This window comes from Hypanus sabinus, chromosome 12, assembly GCF_030144855.1.
Source record: "Hypanus sabinus isolate sHypSab1 chromosome 12, sHypSab1.hap1, whole genome shotgun sequence".
Taxonomy (NCBI): Eukaryota; Metazoa; Chordata; class Chondrichthyes; order Myliobatiformes; family Dasyatidae; genus Hypanus; species Hypanus sabinus.
This window is the reverse complement of record NC_082717.1, coordinates 74,564,643-74,586,809: the sequence shown is the minus strand read 5'-3', so window position 1 is coordinate 74,586,809 and position 22,167 is coordinate 74,564,643. Positions and strand designations below refer to the sequence as shown.

At 40.6% G+C, this 22,167-nt stretch overlaps 1 protein-coding gene across 4 annotated transcripts in view; it reads right to left on the bottom strand.

Annotated features, from left to right (window-relative positions):
- Window positions 1-22,167, bottom strand: part of pak5 (p21 protein (Cdc42/Rac)-activated kinase 5) — a 242,660-nt gene that overhangs the window by 120,545 nt on the left and 99,948 nt on the right. For all 4 annotated transcript variants that reach the window (XM_059986226.1, XM_059986224.1, XM_059986227.1 and 1 more), the window contains exon 2: window positions 9,504-9,569. The gene's annotated coding sequence lies outside the window, so the exon portion shown is untranslated. The remainder of the gene's footprint in view (window positions 1-9,503; window positions 9,570-22,167) is intronic.

Here is a 22,167-nt window from a genome sequence, read left to right as displayed (position 1 = left end):
TTCAATCTCTCACTGCTGAAGTCTGAGGTTCCCATCTGCTTGAGGTGACTCAACAACTATTGCTCAGTCATACTCAAATCTACTGTGAAAAAGTGCTTTGAGAGGTTGGTCATGACTAGAATCAACTGCAGCCTAAGCAAAGACTTGGACAAGTAGCATTTTGCTTTTCACCATAATAGGTCTACAGCAGGTGCAGTCTTACTGGCTCTATACTCGGCCTTGCATTACTTGGACAATAGCAATACTGACCTCACATTTCTGTTTATTAATTACAGCTCATCATTCAACATCTCAGTTTCACCATCACACCTCAGTTCTAATCAATGAGTTCTAAATTCTGGGCCTTTCTACCTCCCTCTGCAACTGGAACCTTGCCTTCCTCACTGGGAAATCATAGTTTACGCGATCAGAAATAACATCTCCTCCGTGCTGATGATCAATCCTGGCACACCTCATAGGCTCGTAGTACTGACGGTACCTGCCCAAATACATTTCTGCTCTACAATTCTTTCAGGTAATGATTCCAGCCCCAAACTTCGAAAAATTTGCAGAAGGTTTGGACAGGAATCACATGGAATCATCCCTCTCATCCATTATGGATCTAAGTAAGACCAAGGAATTAATTATGGACTTCAGGAGGGTAGGTTGAGGGAACACCCACTGAGGGATCTTCATCGAGGGGTCTGCAGTGGAAAGGGTGCGTAGTTTCAGTTTCTGGGTGTCAACTTCTCTGAAGATCTATCCTAGGCCCAACATATTGATGCAAACACAAAGAAAGCAAAATAGAAGCTATATTTCTTTAAGATTTTGAGGAGACTTCGTATGCCACCATAGATGCTCACAAATTTCTAGGTATGTACCATGGAGAGAATTCTAACTGGATGCATTACCATCTGGTATGGAGGGGGCATTGTACAGGATTGGAAAAGGCTACAAGAAGTTGTAAACTCAGCTAGCTCCATCATGGACACTAGCCTCCCCGGCAATGAGGACACCTTCAAAAGGTGACTCCTCAAAAAGGCTACATAAGACTTTAAGACAAAGGAGCAGAATTAGGCCATTCAGCCCATCAAGTCTGCTCCGCAATTTCATCATGGCTGATCCATTTCCCTATCAACCCTATTCTCCAGCTTTCTTCCCATAACCTTTCATGCCCTGACTTAACAAGAACCCATCAAAGTCCACCTTAAATTCTAAAGCAAAGATGACACAACTGTAGCTAACAAGAGAAGTCAATGCCAACATAAAAGCCAAAGAGAGGGCATATAATAGAACAAAAATTAGTGGGAAGTTAACAGATTGAGAAACTTTTAAAAACCAACAGAAGGCAACTAAAAAGTAATTCAGGTAAAGTTGGAATATGAAAGTAAGTTAGTCAATAATACTAAACAGGACACTAAAAGTTTCTTCAGATACATAAATTGTAAAAGAGAGGCAAGAGTGGATATTGGACCACTGGAAAACGATGCGGGAGAGGTAAGAAATGGAGGACAAGGAAATAGCAGATGAACTGAATGGATATTTTGCATCAGTCTTCAGGGTGGAAGATACTAGCAGAATGGTGAAAGTTGCAGGTGTCAAAGGTCATGAAGTAAGTGAAGTTACCATAACTAAAAACAAGGTTCTTAGAAAAGTGAAAGGTCTTAAGGTAATAAATCACCTCAACCAGATGGTGTACACACCAGAGTTCTGAAAGAGGTAACTGAAGAGATCACAGTGGCATTAGTACTGATCTTTCAAGAATCACCAGATTCTGGAATGGTTCCTGAAGACTGGAAAACTGCAAATGTCACTCCATTCTTCAAGGGAGAGTGACAGAAGAAAGGAAACTATAGGCCAGTTAGTTTGACCTCAGTGGTTGGGAAGATGTTGGAGTTGATTATTAAGGATGAGGTCTCAGGGTACTTGGAAGTACATGATAAAATATGCCATAGACCAGGGGTCGGCAACCCGCGGCTCTGGAGCCGCATGCGAATCTTTTATCTCTGTGCTGCGGCTCCCCGTGGTTTGTTAGTTTTTGAAATGTAATTCGAAATTTGAAGATTATGGTGATCTTGTACAATCTAAATAAAACGTTGAGGTGACCCCATTTCCTGGCACATCCGAACCGGCTCACAATTAGCCACCGTTCCGGCTAAGGGAGATAGCCTACGGGGGTTTGTGAGTACGTGTCTTTTGGAGCATCCGCGCCCACGGGGGGGCGGGTTGAGGGAGGCTTTAAAGCAAGGCTGTTTAGTTTGAATAAAGTTATCTTTGACTGCAGTGTCGTTATCTTAGCGCTGCATGTAGCACACCGCCACAACGAGTTTTTTATTGCTATTAATATAAGTCACCACTGCCAATCCCCGACACCCGCCAGTGCGCGATTTCTTTTAATTTTTTGATCCAAGGTAGGCTAACTATGGAGTAACCTTCAACCCAACGTCTTTTTTTCGGAGTTCAAAATGTTTTTGTTGCATGCAGAAATGTAATTTCGTTTTCTCTGCAGGAGTTCATCAATTTCATAAATGTAACACATTATAGTTTGTTTATACATAGCATAAAGGCAAAAAAAAACCCGTTGTATGCAGTGTTATTTCATTTTAAATGTCAAACGGGTTTTGTGGCTCCCAGTGTTTTCTTTTCTGTGGGAAATGGGTCCATATGGCTCTTTCAGTGGTAATGGTTGCCGACCCCTGCCATAGACAGCAACCTTCCCTGACAAATCTGTTGGAATTCTTTGAAGAAATAACAAGCAGGATAAACAAAGGAGAATCAGTTGATGTTGCATACTTGGATTTTCAGAAGGCCTTTGACAAGGTGTCAGTCATGAGCCTGCTTGAATTGAATTGACTTTGTTTCTTACATCCTTTACATAATACATGAGTAAAAATCTTTAAGTTACGTCTCCGTCTTAACAGTTACGAGCCCGTGGTATTACAGGAAAGATTCCAGCACAGACAAAACAGCAGCTGATGGTCAGGCAGCAAAGAGTAGGAATAGAGGAAGCCTCTTCTGGTTGGTTGCTTGTGACTTGTGGTGTTTCACAGGAGTTTGTGTTGGAATTGATTCTTTTTACATTATATGTCAATGATTTGGATGATAAGACTGATGGCTTTGTTGTAAAGTTTACAGATGATATGAAGATAGGAGGAGGGGCAGGTAGTTTTGAGGAAGTAAAAGGGCTACAGAAGGACTTTGACAGATTAGGAGAATGGGCAAAGAACTGGCAGATGGAATAGAATATCGGAAGTGTATGGTCATGCACTTTGGTAGTAGAAACGAAAGGGTGACTATTTTCTAAATGGAGAGAAAATACAAAAAACTGAGGTGCAAAATTGGATCAGCCATGACGAAATGGCGGAACAGATTCAATGGGCCAATTGGCTCAATTCGGCTCCTATATCTTATGGCCTTAAATACACCCAATGCCCTAGCCTCCTCAGCTGCCTGTGGCAATGAACTCCACAAATTCACTAACCTCTGTCTAAAGAAATTCCTCTTCTTCGTTCCAAAATGTTGTCTCTCTATTCTGATGCTGTGACCTCTAGTCCCAGATTCCCTCACAATAGGGAAAATCCATTCCACATCCACTATCTACAGTTTTCAACAGTCAATAAGTTTCAATGAGATCTCCCTTATTCTTCTAAATTCCAGCAAACAAAGGCTCAGAGCCTTCAATACGATAATCATTAAGGACCTCCCCCCATACCCAGGATATGCCCTTTTCTCATTGCTGCCATCAAGGAAGTGGTACAGGAGCCTGAAGACACACTCTCAATGTTTCAGAGACAGCCTCTTCCCCTCTGCCATCAGATTTCTGAATGGGCAATGAATTCATGGACACAACATCACTACATCATTTTTTTTTATTATTACGTATAGAAATGTTCTGCTGCCATAGAACAACAAGTTTCATCACATACTATGTCAGTTTTATTATACCTGATTCTTATTGGTCATAACTGTTTTATATCCTGTCTAATAAAACAATTCCCATTTTAAGTTCACCCGCATGCAGTTGTTTGGCGTTTTAACAATATCTGCAGCTTTCAATTCTTATCTGCAGTCTTTTTCTATTGCTATTCCAGTAGAAGCAAATGTCAAAGCACATGAGAGATTGTTTAAGGATACAAAGAAAGGAAATGGGAGAAACATTTGACAGATGGAAATTTAAGAAAGAATTAAAGATACAACTGAGATTTCTTTTATCAACCTAATGATGAAAACTTCCTAATGCAATATTAATAGATGACCAAATATGATTTAATGGCATGAATGTCGATGAAGCTTCTTTCAGCATCTCAACTTTTCAGAGAAATGTCTTCACTAGCAATGATAGCTCCACTTATCTGACCTGAAAATTGTTACCCATTTTGTTAATTAACTCTAACAAAACAACATCAATAGCACCAAAATAACACAAGTAAGCATCTCTTCAAAGCGAGGACATCATTTAAATGTCTAGGCAATATAATCATCTCTAATTTTAAAGTATCCTTTAACTAAAATATCCTTTTATTCCTGAATACCCTTACATAATGCCATGGGAGATGATAAGCGCAACCTGAGAACCAGACCTATCCTTTTCCATAATTATCTTGAAACCAATGGCATCATGTTCACTAGATGCAAACGGTTTCTGTACACAAACTTCTATCAACTGCACTGTCTCATTCCCTAATAGGAGATCTAGTATCACGTTCTCTCTAGTTGGGACTTCTGTACTGATTAAGGAAACCTTCCTGAACACAATTGACAAACTCTTACCCATCCAGCCTTTTTACAGTATGGGAGTCCCAGTCATTATGTGCAAAGTTAAAATAACCTACTATCACAACCTATGTTTCTTAAAACACTCTGTGATCTCTCAACAAACTTGCTTTTCTAAATCCTGTGGACTGCTGGGTGGTTCCAAACATAATCCCATTAACATGGTCATACTTTTCTTATTCCTCAGTTCTACCCACAAAATGCCATTAGATGAGCACTCCAGCTGCCCTGACAGAGCACTGCAGGGACATTTTCACTGACTAGAAATATCACCCCTCCATCTTTAATCCCTTCCACTCTGTCACATCTAAACAATGGAACCCCAGAACACTGAGCCCAGTCCTGCCCCTGCTACAACCAAGTCTCATCAATGGCTACAATATCATAATTCCATGTGTTGATCCATGCTCTAAGCTCATCCATCTTTCCTACAATACTCCTTGCATTGAAGTATATGCACCTCAGAACATTAGTCCCTCCATGCTCAACCTTTTGATTCCAGACTTTGTATGTAGGCTTAACAACATTGCTCTCCACAACCACTCCACCTGTTCTGGCACTGGTTCTCATCCCCCTGCAACTCTAGTTTAAAACCTCCCTGTTCAATACTAGCAAACCGTCATGCTAGGATATTAGCTCCTCACCAGTTCAGCTGCAAACTGTCCTCTCTGTACAGGTCCCACCTTCCCTAAAAGACAGTTCAATGATCCAAAAATCTTAAGCCCTCCCTCCTGCACCACCTCTTTAGCCACACGTTCAACTGTATGATCATCCTATTTCCGGCCTCACTAGCACATAGCACAGGTAGCAACACTGAGATCACAACCCTGAAGATCCTGTTATTTAACATCATTTAACTCCCTGAACTCACTTTGTAGGATCTCATCACTCCTCCTACCCAAGTCACTGATACCGATGTGGACCACGACCTCAGGCTACTGACCTTAATGCAAGCCTGCCTGGTGTCTCACATGGGCAAAAAAAAAATCTTATTGGACATATTTTGAATGAGGCAGAGCAACATTTGTCCCTCATTTAATATTGCTAAATTGTGACTACTTTTCATTAACAATACATACCAATTGCTGGAGGAACCCAGCAGATCAGACAGCATCTCTGGGGGGGGCGGGGAATGAATATTTGTTATTTCTGGCAGAGACCCTTCACTATGTGACTCCTGATGAGGTGCCTTGACCTGAAATGTCAGCTGTTCATATCCTCAGCATTTTGGGTGTGTTGCTCAAGACTGAGTATCTTTTGCATCTCTGTACTTGTAATTATCAGAGTTTATTGTACACAAACTGGTCAACATGCTTGCTATTAATGAAATAGGAATCACATTCCTTATTAGGTGTAAGACAGTCTGAGGTACAAAAAAAGAAAGGTTATACCCGAACTTGAGGGGAACCAATATCCTTGAGGGCAGGCTTGCTAGAGGTTTAATAAGGAGGGTTTAATCAATTTGGCAAGGGGATGGGAAGCAGAATGATAGGCCTGTGGATGGGTCAGTTTGTACACAAGTTGATTCAGTGTGTATCACTGTACAGTGTGGAACTGTGAGAAAGGACAGTCAGTGAGTGTTGTTTACTTGGATTTTCAGAATCCCTTAGATAAAGTGTCACATATGAGGCTGCTAAACAAAAACTCATGGGATTACAGGAACGAAACTAGCATGGATAGAAAATGGGTTGACTGGCAGGAGGCAAAGACTAGGAACAAAAGGGGCCTTTTATGGTTGGGTGCTGGTGACTAGTAGTGCTCTGGAGTAGTGGAGTTGGGACTGCTTCTTTTCATGTTATATGTCAATGACTGGATTATGTAAATGATGGCTTGGTGGTCACGTTTGCAGACAATATGAAGATAGATGGAGAGGCAAGTAGTGTTGAAGAAGCAGTGAGCCTGCAGCAGGATTTAGACAGATTAGAAAAATGGGCAAAGAAGAGGGAGATGGAATATGGTGTTGGAAAGTGTATGTCATGTACTTTGGTAGAAGGAATAGAGGTGTAAACTGTTTTCTAAAAGGAGAGTAAATTCAGAAATCAGAGGTGCAAATGGATTTGGGAGTCCTGCTGCAGCATTTGCTAAAGATTAACTTGCAAGTTGAGTAAGTGATAAGGAAGGCAAATGCAAGCAATGTTAGCATTTATTTTGAGAGCACGAGAATTATAAAAGCAACGATGTAATTCTGAGGCTTTAAGACATTGGTCAGACTGCACTTGGAGAATTGAGAGTAGTTTTGGGCCACTTATCCAAGAAAAGATGTGCTAGCATTGGAGAGTGTCCAGTTGAGTTTCACGAGAGTTATCCTGAGAATGTAAGGGTTAATTCATGACAAGTGTTTGATAAGCTTTTGAGCTCTGGGCCTGTACTTGCAGGAGTTTAGAAGAATGGGGGAGGGTGGTTCTCATTAAAAGCTATCGCATCTTGAAAGGACTAGATAGAGTGATGCACCATCAATAACTCTCTCTGAGACGTAAAGGCGAGATATCGGCTTTTATTGACTGGAAGAAGGAACAAGCAGTGGTTGACCACCATACTACATCCTGGAGACAGAGAGGCCGGGCTCAGACCTCAATCGCCTTTATACCGGGGTCTGTGGGAGGAGCCACAGAAGCAGTCAGCAGGGGGCGTGTCCAGACAGGTATATGTAGTTCACCACATAGAGTGGATATGCGGAGAATATTTCCTATAGTGTGGAGTCTAGGACCAGAGGGCACAGCCTCAGAACAGAGATGAGGAGGAATTTCTCTAGCCAGAGGTGGTGAATATATGGAATTCATTGCCACAGATGGTTGTGGGGGCCAAATATTTGGTATATTTAAAGCGGGAGCTTGATAAATTCTTGATTAGTAAGGGAGTCAAAAATTACAGGGAGATGGCAGAGAGTGGTCTTGAGAGGGATAATATATCAGCTATAATGGAATGGCAGAACAGACTCAATGTGCCGAATGGCCTTATTCTGATCTTATGTCTTCTGATCTTATATTCCGAGGTCATGAAAATTGCTTTATAAATGCAAGTCTTTCTCTCTTCTAAGGAGCCCAACTATGTCAATAAAGGTCATAAGAATGGTTAGAAGAATGGGCTGAACGTTGGCAGATGGAGTTTAATGCTGAGAAGTGTGAGGTTCTACATTTTGGCAGGAATAATCCAAATAGAACATACAGAGTAAATGGTAGGGCATTGAGGAATGCAGAGGAACAGAGAGATCTAGGAATAACTGTGCATAGTTCCCTCAAAGTGGAGTCTCATGTAGATAGGGTGGTGAAGAGGGCTTTTGGAACGCTGGCCTTTATAAATCAAAGCATTGAGTACAGAAGTTGGGATGTAATGCTAAAGTTGTACAAGGCATTGGGAAGGCCAAATTTGGAATATTGTGTGCAGTTCTGGTCACCGAATTATAGGAAAGATATCAATAAATTAGAGAGAGTGCAGAGACGATTTACTAGGATGTTACCTGGGTTTCAGCAATTAAGTTACAGAGAAAGGTTGAACAAGTTAGGTCTCTATTCATTGGAGCGTAGAAGGTTGAGGGGGGATTTGATCAAGGTATTTAAAATTTTGAGAGGGATAGATAGAGTTGACATGAACAGGCTGTTTCCATTGAGAGTAGGGGAGATTCAAACTAGAGGACATGATTTGAGAGTTAGGGGGCAGAAGTTTAAGGGAAACACGAGGGGGTATTTCTTTACTCAAAGAGTGATAGCTGTGTGGAATGAGCTTCCTGTAGAAGTAGTAGAGGCCAGTTCAGTTGTGTCATTTAAGGTAAAATTGGATAGGTATATGGACAGGAAAGGAGTGGAGGGTTATGGGCTGAGTGCAGGTAGGTGGGACTAGGTGAGATTAAGGGTTCGGCACGGACTAGGAGGGCCAAGATGGCCTGTTTCCGTGCTGTGATTGTTATATTGTTATATGGTTATATAAAAATTCAGTTTGGATTGTCAATTCAGATTGTCCGCAAGATGCAACACAAGATGAAAAACACTTTTACTCTTGCAGATCTGTTCATAAGGAAACAGCACTAAAGACATTGATAAAGTACTATTTTACAGTATTGTCACATACATTTGCAAGCTGCCTGTGATCCATATTTCTGGAAATACCCATGAGGAACCTCCAAGATTCTATTGTACTCACTGTGATAAATTAGAGTTTTCTGCTATCGTGGACATCCCAAGAGGAAAGAAAATGATTCTTATAAATTTGGTTTTGTCTGTTGTATTTTTTTGCATTTAAGTGTTACCTTTGCCAACTATTATGCATTAATTATTTCACTTATGAATGGTCTAGAAATTATGCTGCTGACACTACATTTTAAAAACTATACAAATAAAATGAAGATGAGAAGTACATGGAAATAAAATTAATTACATTTTGTTTTAGAAAATTTGCCAATATCTTTCATGCTACAATAAAACTTCTTCACTCAAGTCCACATCAATGATCAGATTCCAAGAGTTAATATGGGTATACATAATATTTACATCTAAAATTTAAAGCCAAAATACAGGGTGTGAAATATTCTGCTATGAATTCTCACTTTCTAGACAAGCAGAGTAGAGCCAAAGATTTAAAAATTTCAATGACTATATTGATAAAACATGTGTATTATAAAATTAATTATGAATTAATACAAAATAGGAAGCCTATCCTAGGTAAAATGCTATTTTAAGTGAAAATATTGCAAACAATCACAAAACCCTTAAAATTCATACTGTAAATTAGATTTCTTTCCTATATAAAACACTTACCTTCAAAATGCTGGAAAACCACGATCAACAAAAGAACTTATACTGCTCATCTGGACTGCATTCCATCTGCAAAAAAAAACAAGGTATTCTATGTGTGAGATAGTGCAAAATAGAGAGTGTTGTGGGCCATTTATCTTGATAATCTATGCATCACATGATACCACAGAACACAGCACCTTGCTCACAGACAAAAGTGTTTTCTTTTAGCAACATTACAGCAGTGTTGGGCATTTCCAGACAGCAGCTTCGAGTAATCCGTCAATTAACCAGAAGCTTCAGATGGAGCACAAATAAGATGCAAGGAAACACCTCACATATATCTGTTTCCCTCTCCCCAGTTTTGTTTTAAATAGAACATTTAGTTCCATAGCCTTGTCAGGGAGCCATGGAAGGAAGGGAATCTGCAACAACACCTGCTGGCTGCATCAAACCAATATGCACAAAGCAGTTCAAGGGAGGACAAAGAACCAGTCATAATTTCTTCATAAATCATGATGTTTTCATTTTATTTTACATGTATTTAAATACATGAATAGAAACATGACAAGAGGTCCGAGATAATCCAATTTAAATTGAAGTAATTAACTTTCCCTTCTCAGGTGATTTCCCCACAGAATTTCCCTCATCTCTACGATGATGGGATATCTGGTTCAGAATTAAGCTTTAGGCAGATGCAGAGTAAATGAACAATTCTATACAGGCTGACCATTCAAATACACAGATTATGACAAATTCCATACATGGTAATTTTCTTACAGATCTCAGTTAAGTAGATGGTAGGAAAATGAGTGTCACTTATTAAAAGATTTATCAGTGTGGGAGATCAGGAGTACTAACATATCCATCATATGTAAAGCCTACTTGGCCTTTAAATTAAGTTTACACATTATTTGTATTAATTATTTATTACAGTAAATCAGGTAGTATTGATAATTTCAGAAAATATTTTCAAAATTCCCAGTTGCAATTTCATCACAGTAAGATACCCGGACACAGCTTGTTATGAAATATATTTCAGGGTGAAATCTTCAAATGAAATCTCCATCAATAGTAATAGACAGGAGGTTAAATTAGAATAAAATTCTAAAAACTGTAGGATGTCTAATTCTAGTAAGTAGAATTGTTCAGAGTACAAAATTTGGGATTTCAGTGAGTACAGCTACTTTAGGGTTTAGAGTTTGATCGTTTTCTGGGTTTAACTAAATTTTGCAGCTAGTATTTTATATAAGTTTGCCTTTTACTTATAAGTCCTTTCAAATTGTGGTTAATAGCAGATGCATAGATAATCAGGTGACTAGCTTAATCTGATTACTGTCAACTGTTGACTCAGGATCTTTAGAATTTTAGCTGGTATAGAAAGAGGATTTAATACATAGAGCAAGATGCATGGAAATCTTTTTTTTACATCATATGAGAAACAGAGGTATCAACACACAGATCACATATCGTAGAGAGGTTTATAAAATCAAGAGGGGCATAGGCAGGATCAAGGACTGGGAAATCAGGGTAGAGGTTTAAGGTTAGATGGAGCAGATTTACAGGGGATCTCTGTTTTCCAAATAGAGGGTGGTGGGTATATGAAATGAGTGCTAGAAGAAGTGGTAGAAGCAGGAACAATCAAAATGTTTAAAAGACTTTTGGGCAGGTTCATGGATAAAAACGATTTAGAGGGATATGGACTGAACATAGATAAATGGGGCTAACTTGGCTAGGAACTATGGTCATCATGAAGAGCTAGCCTGAAGGATCTATTTATATGTTGTATGACACAATGATCCTATGATTACTTGGCTGCAATACAATGATGAAGCCTACAACAAAATTATAAATTGTTATGCCATATTCAAAAATCAATGGGTTATGTTTTATGCATCCTTGCGTGTTCTTGTGCTTCCACAGTAGTTATAGCATAACTGATGGAAGGCTGCTAACTATCAATGGAACAGGCTGCGAAGCCTGATCAGCTCTGGACATAGAACGATCAGCTGTGATCAGCATCACTTTACCAAGCAGACTGGCTGATCGGTCCCGGCAAAGCCACTGTCAGAATGGCAAAGACAAATGAAAAAGGAGACCAGAATCTCACATGTTTATGACATGCATCTTCTAACGTGCAGGAGTAGACTTCTATTGTTTGAATAAATGATCTCCACTTACAAAGTAATTCAGTGAAAAAAAGTTATCTACCTTTTATTTATCCAAAGCTTTAATTATAGGCCATCGAATGCACACATTTGATGAAAGAAAATGCATACAACAATTAGCATGAAAGAAAATGGAAGTCAAGAATGTTTTGAAAAAATGCTTCATTACAGTTTTTTGTTAAACTGGTAAATTTCAATCACTGTCAATAATGTTGATTGTCAGATTAATCAGTACATTCGGTTAGCAGAATCTGGCTGGGATTTTTAATAGCTTGTTTGAAAAAATGGGTACAGGGAAATAAATAGACAATAAGACAGATGGAGCATCACACACACAAAGTGTTGGAGGAACTCGGCAGACCAGGCAGCATCTATGTTAAAGAGTATAGTCGACGTTTCGGGCCGAGACCCTGCCAAAGAAATTATGGATCTGTATTCCCAGATCCCTTTGTTCTACCACACACCTCAGTGCCCTACCGTTCAATGTCCAAGGCCTACCCTGGTTGGTCCTATTGAAGTGCAACACCTTGCACTTGTCTGCATTAAATTTCATCTGTCATTTTTCAGTCCATTTCTCCAGCTGATCCAGATCCCTCTACAAGCCACGATAGCCTTGCTTGCTGCCCACTAAACACCCAATCATGGTGTCATCTGCAAATCTGCTTATCTAGTTAACCACATTATCACCCAAATCATTAATATAGATGACAAACAAGAATGGACCCAGCACCGATCCCTGTGGCACTCCACTCATCACAGGCCTCCAGTCAGACAGGCAAACATTTACTATCATTCTCTAGCTTCTCCAACAAAGCCAATGTCTAATCCAATTTACTACCTCATCCTGAATGCCAAGCAACTAAACCTTCTTGAACAACCTCCCTTGCAAGACCTTGTCAAATGCTTTGCTAAAGCCCATGTAGAAAACATCCACTGCTTTGCTTTCATCCATTTTCCTGGTAACTTCCTTGAAAAACTCTATAAGGTTGGTTAGACATGGCCTACGACACAAAGCCATGCTGACTGTCCTTAACCAGTCCAGGTCTATCCAAATACTTATATATATCCTGGCCTTAGACTACCTTCCAATAACTTTCCCACAAATGATGTCAGTCTCTCTGGCCTATAATTTCCTGATTTATGTTTAAAGCCTTTCTTAAAAAGCGGAATAACACAGGCTATCCTCCAATCCTCCAGTACTTCTCCTGTCACTAAAGACGATATAAATATCTCTCTACTAGGGCCTCAGCAATTTCTGCACTTGCCTCCTGTAGGGTCCAAGGGAACATCTTGTCAGGCCCTGGGGATTTATCAACCTGAGTTGCCTCAGGACAGCAAACAGCTCTTCCTCTGTAACCTGTACAGGGTCTATGACCTTGCTGCTGCTTTGCCTCACTTCTAAAGACTGCATCCATCTCTCGAGTAAATATAGATGCAAATGATCCATTTAAGATCTCCCTTATCTCTTTTGACTCCACACATAAATTACCAGTCTGATCTTCCAGAGGGCTCATTTTGTCCCTTGCAATTCTTTTGCTCTTAACATACCTGTAGAATCCCCTACGAATCTCCTTCATCTGTCTGCTAGAACAACTTCATGCCTTCTTTTAGCCCTCCTGATTTCTTTCTTAAGTGTCCTCTTGCATTTCTTATACTCCATAAGCACTTCATTTGTTCCTACCTATCTATACTGCTATGCACCTCCATTTTTCTCTTAAACAGGCCCTCAATATCTCTTGAATACCAAGGTTCCTATACTTTACCTTTTATTCTGACAGGCACATACCAGCTTTGTACTCTCAAAAAATCATTTTCGAAGGCCTCCCACTTACCAAGTACACCATTGCCTGAAAACAACCTGTCCCAATCCACACTTGCCAGATCATTTCTGATAAAATCAAAATTGGCCTTTCTCCAATTTACAGTCTCAACAGACAGACAGACATACTTTATTGATCCCGAGGGAAATGGGGTTTCGTTACAGCTGCACCGAGTAGTGAAGAAATAAGCAGTATAAAACCAAAAATAATTAAATAATAAGAAGTTAATCGTGCCAAGTGGAAATAAGTCCAGGACTAGCCTATTGGCTCAGGGTGTCTGACACTCCGAGGGAGGAGTTGTAAAGTTTGATGGTCACAGGTAGGAATGACTTCCTATAACGCTCAGTGTCAACCCACAAAACAGAACTATATTTTTGTATACTTACTTTAAAATTAATGGAATTGTGGTCACTAGATGCAAAGTATTCCCCTATACAAACTTCTGTCACCTGTCCTGTTCCATTCCTTAATAGCAGATGAAGTATCTCACACTCTCTCGTTGGGACTGATTAGGGAAACTTTCCTGAACACATTTGACAAACTCTGTCCCATCTATCTAATCCTTTTACAGTATGGGAGTTCCAGTCAATATGTGCAAAGTTAAAGTCACCTCTTATAACAACCTTATGTTTCTTGCAACCATCTCTGATCTCTCTGTAAATGTGCTCCTCTAAACCCACTGTTGGTAGTCTGTGATATAGCCCCATTAATGTGATTGTTACTTTCCTATTCCTCAGTTCCACCCACGACATCTCACTAGACGAGATCTCCAGGCTGTCCTGCCAGAGCACTGCCATGACTAGTACACCACCTCTCCTCCTTTAATCCCTCCCATTCAGTCATGTCTAAAACAATTGAACCCCAGAATATTGAGCTGCCAGTCCTGCCCCCTCCTGCAACCAAGTCTCACTAATGGCTACAATATCTTAATTTCAGGTCTTGATCTACACCTGAACTCATCTGCCTTTGCTAAGATATTTCTTGCATTAAAATATATGCATCTCAGGACACACTGGTCGCTCAACCTTTAGATTCCTGACTTTGTCTGAAGTCTTAATAGCACCTCGCTGCACAACCTCTCCACTAACTATTCTGGCACTCTGGTCCCCATTCCTGTGCAGCATCAACAAACCTTCCTGCTAGGATATTAGTCCTCTTCCAGTTCAGGTGTAAACCATCTCTTCTGTACAGGTCCCATCTTTCCTGGAAGGTAACCCAATGTTCCAAAAATCTTATATCCTCTCCTCTCTCCTACAGCAACTCCTTAGCCATGTGTTAAGCTGTATAATCTTCCTATTTCTGGCTTTATATGCATGTGGCACAGGTAGCAATCCTGAGATCACTACTCTGGAAGTGCTACCCTTTAACTTAGCATCTAACTCCTTGAACTCCCTTTGCAGAACCTCATCACTCTTCCTACAAATATCATTGGTACCTACATGGACCGTAACTTCTGGCTGTTCACCTTCCCATGTAAGAATGCTGAGGGCTTGATCCAAGATGTCCCAGACCCTGGCACTTGGGAGGCAACATACTCTCTGGAAATCTTGTTCTTGGCTACAGAATATCCTTTCTGTTCCCCCAAGGAATCTTCCACCACTGCATCTCATCTCTACTCCCCATTTCCCTGAGTCACAGAGTCAGACTCAGTGCAAGAGACCTGACCGCTGTGACTTTCCTCTGGTAGGTCATACTCATACCCCAAACAAAGTGATATACCTGTTGTTGAGGGGGAAGGCTACAGGGGTATTCTGCACTGGCTCTATAACCACTGGCAGTCACCCATTTTCCTGCGTCCTGCACCTTGGATGTAACTATCTCTTATTCTGTCCTTTCTATCACATCTTCAGTCTCCTAAATGATCTGGAGTTCACCCAGTTCCAACTCCAACTCCTTAACGCAGACTGTTAGAAACTGCAGCAGGATGCACTTCTCAAGGGTGTAGCTGACAGGGAAACTGGAGGTTTCCTTGCCTTCCCATATTCCACTAGTAGCGCATTCCACTGTACTAGCTGACATCTCTACTGTTCTAACTGAGCAAATACAAAAAGATGGGGGGGGGGGGGACAGGGGGAGAGGAACTCTACAGCTTTTCATTTTTGCCTTCTCTGACTGAAGCTCATTGAAGTCTTGAAGAGCTAAAGCCTCAAAATCTCCACTTTAACTCTGACTCACCAACGATGGCTGCTCTGCTTGCTCCTGCCTTACTTTAATTTGTTCCTGCCTATCAATCCCGAATGCTGATTGGCCACTGCTCAAAGCTCAAAAAAAAGTGCCCTAAGTCATTGCTTTTGATACTCAGATCAGTGAACCTGAGTAAATTACATTCTCTCAAGCTTCTAGTCCCTCTGATTGGCTGCTGCTCAAAGCTCCTTTCCTTCATATAATAATATAAAATATGCAATGATTCCCAGCTACAATGATCTGAGTTGCTGTACGAAATAAATTCCATTATGTCCTTTACATTTTGATTTTTGGCGCTTGAGAAAAGCTTATAATTTTCTGTTTGTGAACCTCTTAGAGATCTTTTGCTTTTTGTTCACAGGCCAAGGAAGAGGCTTATGCCAGTCAATTCCTGCTGAGTGCCCAAGCCCATCAACCTCCCTAACCCAATATTGAACTATTTACAGCTTACAATCTTAGAGAAACTACACAATGCCCAACTCATTAGCATCTTAACCATCTTTCCTTAGGTGAATGTTATATAAGAAAATTTCAATATATAAAATAATTATTCATTTTTAAGTAAAAATGGCAATTCAGTTTTTGCTTTCCAGCATTTAAAAATAAAGATTCAGATGCATACACATTAAAATAGGAAGGTGTTTTTGACAAACTGGAAATCTAAGTTATGAAGGAGTTGACAGTACAGTATCAAAGTGTGAATGATTCACAGATAAACCATTCAGGTCTACCCTTCCTACCTACAGTAAAAGTCTTTTTGCTCTGTCCCAAAATGTGAACTGAGCCATCTTAAGGGGGTTTAAGGGGATGTTGACATGTATCATGGTGGACAAAGACCAATGAAATAAAATGTAGGTCAATTGGAACATACGAGTGCTGAACGCCATGATGGGAAGTAGGAAAAGGTGTAAAAGAATTGAGTTTACCGAGGAGGGCAGGAGGCGGCTGAGACACTGACCAGACAGTTGTGGCATCAGGAATAAATTCACCCCGGTACCTATAGCAGCTGCCATACACAAACTCAGCTGTAGAGGACTGCAGGTCCTCTTTTGGAGCCATTCTGAGTTCCAGCAGGACCATGGGAAATGATCGTGCCAACATTCATCGTCAGGAGGCTCTCAGAACAACTTTTAAACAACGGTGAAACTGCTCACCTCACACAGGTTATTAGACTGCCAGCGATACGCTGTGGTGTGATGCAACTTAACACCGAGGTTCTGGGCTATTATGGCCCAGAGGTCTGAACGTGAATTGGGAACTGCAGTCGAAAGAAATATCAGATGGGGTGCTGAATTGAACATCCTTCCTCAGCCAATGTCCATGCTGGAGGGACAACCTCAGGCCACTTGGTCAGACAATACACCATGGTAAGGAGATGAGTGAAGCCGCGGGGTGGAGGGGGGAGAGTGGTGGAGAGGGTCAACCACGTGATCAAACCATCACTCAGGACCTCAAAAGGTGCCTGAATGTGATAGTTAATTTTTGCTTGTTGACACGTAACACAGGCTGCACACTAGTCTTGCATGTTCTTCCCAAGGCCATGCCATATAAATTTCAAAGCAACCAGTTTTTGTGAAGCCTTCCTGCCCAGATACAAGACACCATTAATAGAATTAAAAACAGTATGCCTCCAGTTTGCAGGTACTGTGGGGTGAGGGCGACGAGCTGACACATTGCACAAGAGAGAAACTCCTACATGTCTGAACTTGATGTCAGTCAACTGCAGGCCCATAACTGCTGTCCTACAAGCCAGAATCTCTGGGTTGTTAGCTCGATCAGTGGCCTTGCAGCATAGTTAACCCCAATGTGTATGACATTGTCAGTGGGTTGTGACAGGCAATCAGCCACAGCATTATTTTTCTCTCCAATGTGCTGTATGTCAGTAGTGAATTCCAAAATGAAGGCCAGATGGCATTGAAAGTGTGCAGACCAAGGATCTGATGTTTTGGTCACCGTGTGCAAAAGGGGATGTAGTCAATGAAGGTTATGAAATGCAGATCCTCCAAAAGAAAATTAAAATGGTGGACAACCAGATAGAGACTGAGAAGCTCATGGTCAAATGTATTGATTTCCTCGCCGGTGATGGGGAGGCTGCCAGCTAAAGAAGGTGAATGGCTGCCAGACACCTCCACCAACCGTAGAACCCACAGCATAGTCCGAGGCATCTGTAGCGAAGGCTGTATAAGTGCATTGGGGAACAAGCATGCCAAAAGAGTCATGTTTGACTGGTGAGCCAACTGTGGTGCTCAATCCCATCGTTTGTGACTGTAATGGAAAATGAGGGCTTGGTGAGGTTTGGTACTTTGCTCAGCAGGCAAGTGAATTGCGTGCACTAGATAAAAGTCATTGTGCAGAACTAACAAAAGTATCATGTGTCGTGCCCCAGAAGTCTCTATCCTACTGCTCCTGGTGGCCTCTAATGAAGGTCCGCTACTTTCTCAGCGGGAGATGCTGGCAACACAATCTCGAGCACCTGTGTCACACATGAAAGTATCGCCCTGACAGGGGGCCCGTAATGAACAATAGACTAGCACGGCAGCTGGAACGCACGATGTTTACAGTTCTCCGATGTCCTGATGCACTAGTACTATCAAAGCTGCATGGCAATTGGCACTTCCTGGCATTCGTGCTAAGAAGTGTGTGGTAAAAACATAGACCTGATGTCTGGTTCAGAGCCACAGGCATGAGTCTGCTGGAGGCTCTGCTGACAGGCTTATTGAGACAGGGAAAGGAGGAATGATGGACCTTTGACTGGCTGAGTGTAGATTGTTGGCCATTTTAGCAAGCTCCCCATAGTCCTTCATTGGCATATTAGTGAGGGCTGTGTGAACTTGATCAGGCAGTTGTTGCATAAAGAGTTCTTTACAAATAAAACAAGGATGGCGATTGCCCAGGAAAGATAACATGTACTCCATTGGTTCTGAAGGCCGAGCATTACCCAAGGCAGGCAAGAAGAGCAACTGTTTGACTCACTCAGATTCAGAAAGTCCCAAGAAGTCAGAGTGACACATTTATCATGTGCAGGGGAGCCTTCTGGTAGACTCACCACTCTGGCTGCAATGGAACTACTTAGCAATGCCACAACTTTGGAAAACTTGCTATTGGTAATTTTTGATAGTACAAACTGGGTTTCCACTTTTGCAAGCTACGCAGTAGCGTGCTGCTCCCAGAACTCTGGCAGCTTCAGAGCAACTGTATTGGCTGACATTTCATTGAGTAACTCTGGAATCGTCCGAGAGCAAAGGTACCAAGGAAGATTTTGTAAATAAAACACGTGAAAGTCATTTTATATGCTCAGCAAAAGACGCAGCACTTTAATTCCATTATGAACAAACAAAAAACAGTCACTTTACACTGACATCATTATGACATGTCAACTGAATGATAGTGTTTGTGAATTATGTACAACAGTTTCTATTATGAACAATATGATGTGTCATCTGTCACCCATTACATCACCCTAGACAGGCAATCAACAATAAATGAAAATGCTTTGGTCAATAATGGACAGAAGTTTCCTGGGTATTCCGAGAAAATTACTGTTTGCTGTTAGTCACTGAAATTAGATAGGAGGGCATTGTAATTGCATAGTGAGCAATCTTGTTCCAAACATCTTTCCATGAAATGTCAGCTATTTCATAAGCTTTGCTAAAGGTCAACACCATAGACCCCCCCCCCCCCGAGATCTTTTCTCAAAATACATATAAAAAACAAGTGAAGCTAGATTTTGCAGTCATTTCACATATGAAAATATAATTTTGATCTATATTGCCTTGAAGGCCTATTGTGCTTAGCCTGCAAATATTTCAATATTCTACATTCCAAAAACATCAAAAATTTATGACAATTTATGTAAAACCAAAATAAACATTGTGTAATTGTTCTCTAATGTGATTTCCATGCCTGTCCTAAAAGACAATTCTGAAGAAATTTGGAATACAAATATGGATTTCTGGGCCATTGAAGAAATGTAATGGCAGTTTTCCAAATGGGCAAGGATGTTCTTAATCTTCATCCTTAACTAAATTTTCCCTATCAAGCATAGAAAGAGAACTAGATGACAAAGTTATTCTGGACAGATACTTCCCAAAAGAAATTTTCCTGATAGCACCCTCAGTTAATGTTAGATGCCAACTACTGAAATATTCCAATCCAATAAACAGCAAAGTACATTCTCTGCTTTCTGCAGGGGCTGCTCCTTCCGTGGTTCCCTTGTCCATTCGTCCCTCCGCATTAATCTCCTTCCTGGCACTTATTCCTGCAAGCATCCCAAGTGCTACATCTGCCCATACACCTCTTCTTTCATCTTCATCCAGGGCCCCAAACAGTCCTTCCAGGTGAAGCAATACTTCACCTGTGAATCTGCTGGGGTTGTCTATTGCGTCTGGTGCTCCCAATGTGGCCTCCTCTACATTGGTGAGATCCGTTGTCAAGTGGGGGAATGCTTTGTTGAGTATCATCACACCATTTGCTACAAGTGGGATTTTCCGGTGGCCAAACATTTTAATTCCAATTCCCGTTCATAATCTGACATATCGGTCTATGGCCTCCTCTTGTGCCAAGATGAGGCCACTACCAGGGTGGAGGAACAACACCATATATTTTGTCTGGGCAGCCTCTAACATGAAGTCATGAATATTGATTTCTCCTTCCAGTAAACAAATTTCACCTCTCCCTTCCTTTAGTCTCCACTCTGAGCTTTTACCTCTTCTCACCTGCTGGATGATGTGGCTCATTGGCCCAATAAATCCACAACAGTAGATGGTCCACATCTTAAAGTTTCAAGAAAGGTGTCTACAGAGACACTAGTTGCCACCTTCCACAATTCCATCAATTCTAGAACAATTTCTATAGATTACCAAGTGTAAATGCAATTTAACGACTTAAGAAACAAAGTAGCAGGGACCAAATAGCCTAATGATTAGGAATCATGCTTAAGAAAACTAGTTTATGGAAACTGTTATAGGATGCTGAGTACTGGACAGAGTTAGCTTGGATTCATGAAAGGGACATCAAATGGGAAACTTTGTTTCACAAATTGGTTAGTGGACATTATAATGAGAACAGAATAGGCAAAACACCTGACTTATGAACAACAACTACCTAAGAATGAGCTCCCATAATATTATCAAATTCAAAATCTGACACACATTGAAGCTTATGAATGGCAGAAATAATTTCCTCTTGCTCCACTTGTACTAATTGTTCTTATTTATCAGTTTTATGTGCTTTTGGTACCATTTATTTAATAGTAAATTGCTTTAATATTGGCATATGTACTAAGGAAAAGTGAAAAACTGTCTTACATATGATCCATACAGGTAATTTCATAACATTTCATTGAAATAGTGCAAGGTTAAAGAATAACAGGATGCAGAATAAATTATTACAGTTACAGTGAAGGTGCAGCAATAAGGTGCAAGGCCAAAATGAGGTAGATTCCTTCTTATCATGCTAGGGAACTGTTCAATAATCTCAACAGTGGCATCGAAGCTGTCCTTTATCCTGCTGATATGTTGTTTTTGTATCTTCCAGAGAGAATATCTGGGGTGGGTGGGAGGGTCTTCGAATTTTACTGCCTGCTTTACCAAGGCAGTCAGAAGTGTAGACCAAATCCATGGAGAGGATGCTGATTTCTTTCACACGCTAAGTTGTGTCCACAACCCTGCAGTTTCTTGCAATGATGGGCAGAGCAGTTGGTAGACCAAGCTGTACCATCCAGGCAGGATGCTTTCTCTGATGCATTGAAAAAAATTGGAAAGGGTCAGAGGACATGCCAAATTCTTTCTTAGCCTGAGCAAGTAGAGCCACTAGTGAGCTTTCTTGGCTGTGATCTCTCCATGGTTGGATCAGGACAGGCTGTTGATGATTTACATTCCTAGGAACCTGAAGCTCTCAACCCTCTTGGCCTCAGCACCACTGATGTAAACAAGAGCATGTGCACTGCTGCTTTGCTAAACTTGACCAATTTTTATGTTTTGCTGACATTAAGGGAAAGGTTGTTGACTATGTCATACCCTTCCTATACATTGACTCACTTATTTGAGATATGGCCCACAGCAGTTGTTCATTTGTAAACTTGTAGATGGAGTTACAGCAGAATCCGGCCACACAGTGTATAGGGCAGGGTGGCGAACTTTTTCTGTGCCCTAATTAGCAATAATCTAAAAAATTATTTTGTGTGTCATGGTAATTTTGAGCAGAGATTATCATTAAGTAAGGTGGTAACCATAATTTTGGACTTGAAGAATAAAGGACGAGACCTGTTGCTTATTGATGTGTATTCATTGGTTTACTATTAATGAAAGTGTAACAGACAGATTGAAATAAATGAAGCATTTCAGAAAAACAAAAATTAATATTAATATTTTTAAATAACAATTTCTAAAAGGTATTGTTATTTTGGATCGTACATAACACAAGAAATGTGCATGTGAAAATATAAACTTCGGTGCATATTCATAAAAGTTCAAGGAAAGGAAAATAAACATACCAATTTTACTCTCAGTGAGACCT